This window comes from Pygocentrus nattereri, chromosome 12 (genome assembly GCF_015220715.1).
Source record: "Pygocentrus nattereri isolate fPygNat1 chromosome 12, fPygNat1.pri, whole genome shotgun sequence".
Lineage (NCBI taxonomy): Eukaryota > Metazoa > Chordata > Actinopteri > Characiformes > Serrasalmidae > Pygocentrus > Pygocentrus nattereri.
Window position 1 is genome coordinate 10,770,223 of NC_051222.1, and position 6,326 is coordinate 10,776,548.

Genomic DNA, 6,326 nt, shown 5'->3' on the forward strand with positions numbered 1-6,326 from the left:
CACTAATTTGTGACCTCAATATAGCAATAGGTGGTCTGGATTACCAATTAGTGGCCTCTTCTTCTTTCGGCTGCTGCCTTCAGGGGTCGCCACAGCGGATCATCTGCCTCCATCTTGCCCATCCATTGCCTCCTCTACTTTCACACCAACCATCTCCATGTCCACCTTCACTACACCCATAAACCTTCTCTGAGGTCTACCTCTTCTCCTTCTACCTGGCAGCTCCATCTCCAACATTGTTTGACCAATATATCCACTGTTCCTCCTCAACACATGTCCAAACCATCTCAACCTGGCCTCTCTGGCTTTATCTCCAAACTGCTCCACCTTCACTGTCCCTCTGATCTGCTCATTTCTAATCTTGTCCATCCTTGTCATTCCCAACGAAAATCTCAGCATCTTCATCTCCGCCAGCTCCAGCTCAGCCTCCTGTCTTTTAGACAGAGCCACAGTCTCCAAACCATACATCATAGCAGGACGCACTACTGCACTACTGCACTACTGATTGTAAACCTTCCCTTTCGCTCTTGCTGCTATCCTTCTGTCACAAATTAGTGGCCTCTAATACAGTAATAATGGGCGTGAATACCAATTAGTGGCCTCCATATAGAAATAGGTAGTCTGAACATATTTATTTGTGGCCTCAAAATGTGAAATAGTGGCCTCAACAAGTAATATGTGGTCCCAGTACGGTAAGTAGTGGCCTCAATGTTGCAGTAGGTGGCCTCAATATATTAGTGAGTGTGTTTATTAGTGTCCTCAATATATTAGTGCCCTTAAGTATAATATGTAGTATAATCAAGATATTAAATAGTGGCCTCAACTTGTAATTTGTGTTCTCAATACATTAATTTGTGGCCTCTATGTAGTAATAGGTAGCCTGAATATATTAATTTGTGGCTTCAATATATTATTTTGTGCTCACACATCATTAAAAAGCAATCACTATGTCAGGTTAGGGGCTCCTTACTACACACCCACAGCCAGCATGAACCGAGAGAGTTGGAGAGGTTTAGAAATGAAGTGTAAGTGAAGAGGAGAGAGTTATTACATCAGACTGCTGATGCATAAACAAGTCGTCTGTAAAGATGCTCATGCGTAAATATTTGGACGTGCAGAATTGTGGGCAGTAGAATCCTAGGTTGCCATGTACGTACCCTGAAGATTACTTTGAATCCACGGGGGTATTTCACCAAGCAAAGGTAACTCAGCCAGAACCCAAAGTCCAGCAGTGAATGACATTCATGTCTAGCTAACTGCTTTGTGAGTAGCCCCCAGCATCATCTACAGCACCATCGCTCGTTTTATAAGATGCATGATGAAAAAATAAAAGGGGTCATTATGTTCTAGTAATAAGTTGCAAAATACTAGATTTTGTAAAATGTTTTAATAATCAGCTTTATCATATGTGGACAACAGTATAGATTATAAAGAATTTTTTTTTTACCAATTTCTTTTACCAAAATCTTACTGTAGTTATAAGAAATTGGTCAGAGCATTGCTAAGAATCTCTTTAAATCAAATAATTTATGATCGAATAATTTAACCAGGCATCATTGTGTATACATGGCTCTCTTACTCTACATTTTATGTAGGTGCTTAAAAATCTGTGGTGTAGAGTAAAACAGGTTAATTTGCTCGTTACCATATTAAAATTTAGGTTACAGGTCTTTAGTGTACACTTTGTTATGAAGTATGAAGAATGTTCAAGGCACTTAAGCATTTTGCAGAAGAACACTTAGCAAAATATTCATATTTAATGTTTTGCAATGATAGTAACCTGTGGCTAGGCTTTGGGGCAGTCGTGGGCTGGAGGTTAGGGATCTGGCCCTGTGACCGGAAGGTTGCCGGTTCGATCCCCAGTGCCGACAGTCCATGACTGAGGTGTCCTTGAGCAAGACACCTAACCCCCAACTGCTCCCCGGGCGCCGTGGATTGGGCTGCCCACCGCTCCGGGCAAGTGTGCTCACTGCCCCCTAGTGTGTGTATGTGGTGTTTCACTTCACGGATGGGTTAAATGCGGAGGTGGAATTTCCCTGTTTGTGGGATCAAAAAAAAAAAAAAAAAAAAAAAAAAAAATTATCTCTTAAAACTCTTAACTTGTGGCTAAATCAGGATGCATAAGGGACAGCTGTGGGTGGAAAACTGGGGATTTATCAGTCACTAACAAGGCTCATATTTAGTTTGCTGGTTTTGTTTTTCAGAACATTGACCACAGTCTCCAGCCGCTGGTTCTGTTTAGAGAGGAAATGGAGCTTTTTAGACACCAAGATGACCGTAACCAGCCAGTGAAGATTTCATTAAGATGCTCAGTGACACTAGTGGATTGCCAGAGACTTCTGGAGCGAAAGGGAGTTAAAAAAGATGGTGGATATTTTGTCTATTTCCTCACAGGTAAGCTGGCAACAAAATAAGGTCTACATAGTTTTGTAGCTAATTACTCGGGTCAGATAGCATAAGTCAGAAACAGATGATGCATATTGTCTCTGTCGGAACAAAACCTCATCTCCAAAACGGTAGTTTTACAGCAAAGGGAAAATTCATTCTTATTTTATAGTGGACTTTAACGTAAGAAAAATCCTACGCAATTTTGGACCATTTCTGTTAGTCATGAATTTTTAGTGTAAAGGTCAGTTGCTGTTTTAAAATGGAAAAAAAAAAACTTGAGAAATTAGGTTTTGTTCAGACTGATATCTACTGTTTTTGGGCTGCAATGGTTATATACAAAAAAAAAAACAAACAAACTATCTTTACATGCACTTAATCTTATAACTGCAGAAGATGAGATTTTATCAGGAATACGATTAACTTTTATACATGCACTCGAGTAATCCGATGTTGAAACTGCAGGTCTACATGTCAGTAATCAGATTTCTGCTTTGCAACGAGCCACTAAACTCACAGAAGACGGAGTGATGTAAACTTAATGTAAAACAAACTTAATGCTGCATGTTTTTTTTTAAACATTGCACCAATTTAACTGAAAAAATGAACATGCATCATCTAGAAGACGAAGAATGTTTAAATCCTTAATTTAAATCAAGAACGTAGTCGATTTCAGCGTCGTTCCAATAGGGTTTTGCTGCATGTAACGCCAGTGCTGATTGCTTGTTTCTGGTACTGTTGTCTGTTTCGCACATGCACAGACTGAGAAATCCGAAAGAAATCAGAGTAAGAGTTTACATGCACTGCGAAATCTGACTGATCTAAAATCCAGCTCGCTTTGTTGGATTTCTTAACCTGAGTATGGTGTTTACATGACCATTTGAATAGTCGGATGTGCATGTAAATGCACTCACTAATGAATTAAGTACCAAAGTAATTCAAAGTTTCTGTTCTGTAATTAGAAATGTTCTGATGCTATGACAGTCTCACAAATAGTTGGCAAAGATGCCTAGTAATTTAACAGTGTTTATGCTTAAATTGTTTTACTCACTGTATTCCAATGGTCTTTTATATGCAGGAGAAGAAAATTCCAAATGTTTTCTTAATCAACGAAAGACAAGGGCACAGAGTCCTGCCCTCACCATGGGAAGAGATTCAGTCATGACACCATGAGACTTCACCAGACAGTACATACTGGAGACAAGCCTTATAACTGTTCTCAGCATGAGAAGAGGTTCAGTGAAAAACAGGGTTTGCAAGCACACAAAAGGACCCACCAAAGCTATTCTCCAGGTGGAAAAGCACCACACTTCCCAGCACGCCAGGAGGGACATGAAGTATATAGCTGCTTCATGTGTGGCTTTGAATGTAGACATTTTGAAGTGTTGAAACAGCACACAAAGGAAGTTCATCACTTTGGTAACATTTACAGCGGTCCAAAATGCAAAGAGAGTTTTGATAGCTTGGCTCTTCTAACTGAGCATGACGAGATGCAGCACAAGAGCAAAGCAGAGCAGCCCTGCTACAAGTGTATGCAGTGTAAGGAGAGTTGTACTGGACTGGAGGATCTTCGAAAACACATGCACCATCACGAAATCAGCAAGAAAATAGTACCCAAACGGTTTCAATGTGATCGCTGTGAATTTACTTTTAGAACAATGTATGAGCTGGAAAAACATACTCAGACACATGAGAAAAAAAAGTAGAAGTGCAACACGTGTGGCGACAGTTTTACGTCAGAAGGACATCGCATCTCTCACCTTCGAGTACATGTTTCTGAAGTGAACTACCACAGCGATAAGATCTTTGGAACAGCATCTACGCTGAGCGGTTTCAAGGGAATTTTTCCATGTAAAATGTGTCAGAAGACATTTAGTACTCTAGTTCAGCTCAGAAACCATCAACGCTGTCATACCACCTAGACCTAGGAGTGTCGAACCCAACCATTGAAAGGGCCTTACTTTAAAAAAAAAAAAAAAAATCAACAAATCCATGGGCCAGCTGTGTTTTTATTTTATTTTTTACTTAACATTTTGCTGTGGCCCAAATTGGCTCATGGGAAAACAGGCCAAAATTATCAGAAAATGTAAATTATTTCACAGGCCGAATAGGATTGTGCCATGGGCCCGACTGGACCTTGTGCCTTGTGTTTGACATAGGGAACCTAGACCACTGCTGTCCACAGTCCGGCCCATGGCTAAATCCGGCCTGCGGGCAGATTTTAATTGGCCCATGGCTTCTGTTAAAGAGTTACAAGTGGCTTACCAGCAAGTATGCTGCACTTCTCCCGTTCACCTGATGGTGGCAGCAGTGATGCATTTCACTGCAGTAATGAAGTTAGCTAACTAAGAGCCTTTCTTCTCTGACTAGGCCTGCAGAAGGCTATAACCCACAAACATAACATTGAAAACTGGAGGTTTTGGCAATCCAACAATAAAAGAAGCCATGTGCACCTTTTATGCAGTGATAGGAAACAGTAGCTCACAAATCTCTCATTCTATGCACAAATATTTTTGAAACGTATTTTGAAACGTGAATATGTTGGCCATCTAGTATTTTGACATGGTACAATCTGGCCTTCTTTGAAAAAAGTTTGGACACCCCTTACCTAGCCAAAGAGTTCTGGTTTTCTAGTAGGTAGCTGTTGAAGGGACTGATCTAGAAGCTGGTCTGAATAACCATTTTGTAAAGTGTGTACTGGAATATAAAACGAATTTAAAATTTAAGAAACCTAAATTTAAGAAACCAAATGTTCGGTTATTTTATATTAATGCACTTGTATTTGATTTTGCAGGCATCATGGATTTTTCAGAAACGTTTGATCATGCAGCCGTTAGGTACATATTACTTTGTGAGGCTTTTAAATCTTCCAACACAAATTGGATGGGACGGGAAGACAGCAATGAGGAAAAATACAGAATACCGAATACATGAGGAAAGGGAGGAGGCATAAAAAACGCATAGTAAAACACACACTAAGGGAATGTTCCTAAGGGAATACAATCTGGGAACAGAAAACACGTCAGCAACATAGCACATAAGTACACATTAACCCAGAGTCCAGTAAATGTGAATATCCTGCGGTCCTGTAATCCTTATCCTGCTTGAGGACCTACGACCTGTGACAAACACAGCTTGGCATTCTGACAGGGATATACAGATGATTCCACACAGATAGTATGGGGAAAAATCCCATTTACAGACCTACAGGTCAACAGAAGTATTTTGTTGAATTTACAGACAAAGTAATAGGACTAATGTTCAAACAGTGTTCTTCTACTAAGGACTAGAAGCTGCTGCATTCTGGATGAACTGGAAATTGTTTAGGAACCTACTAGTGCTTCCATATTGTAGGGAATTACACAGGTCCATCCTGGAGTGGAAGGCGTGAACTATTTTTTTTTTCGCATCATGAAAAACTAAAGCTGTTTGGCCATTTTTTGTTTTGAGAGAGGAATGCTGTTCTAGCAACATAATCTACATGTACACTAAATGAAAGACCGAAGTCAGCAGTGGTCTTACAGCTACACCTGATGCAACTCAAACATCAACATGATTTGACATCTAGTTTTATGTTCTAGCAGTCTTTGGACAAAGTGAAACCACCACTAGCTGATCTAGTTGTCTTCAATATAGCATTAGCTTTCACTGCTGCAATGTTAACAGATATCCACAACCTTTGGCAGCATGGATTAAAACGGCAGTGACCCTAGAACAGAAACTTGATGTACACCATGCTTTTCTTTTGAACATGCAGAAAAGTTGTGTGCTTTTACATTTGTAAGCCAATTGAGAGTTTGACAAAAGTCTGTGTAGTAGAATACAGTGATTTATGGGCTCTAATACAACATTAAGTAACATGAAACAAAAACAATACACACCAGTTGGATAAATCAGTGTTCAGAAAACAATGCGCACTACATATGTAGTCAGACTTATAC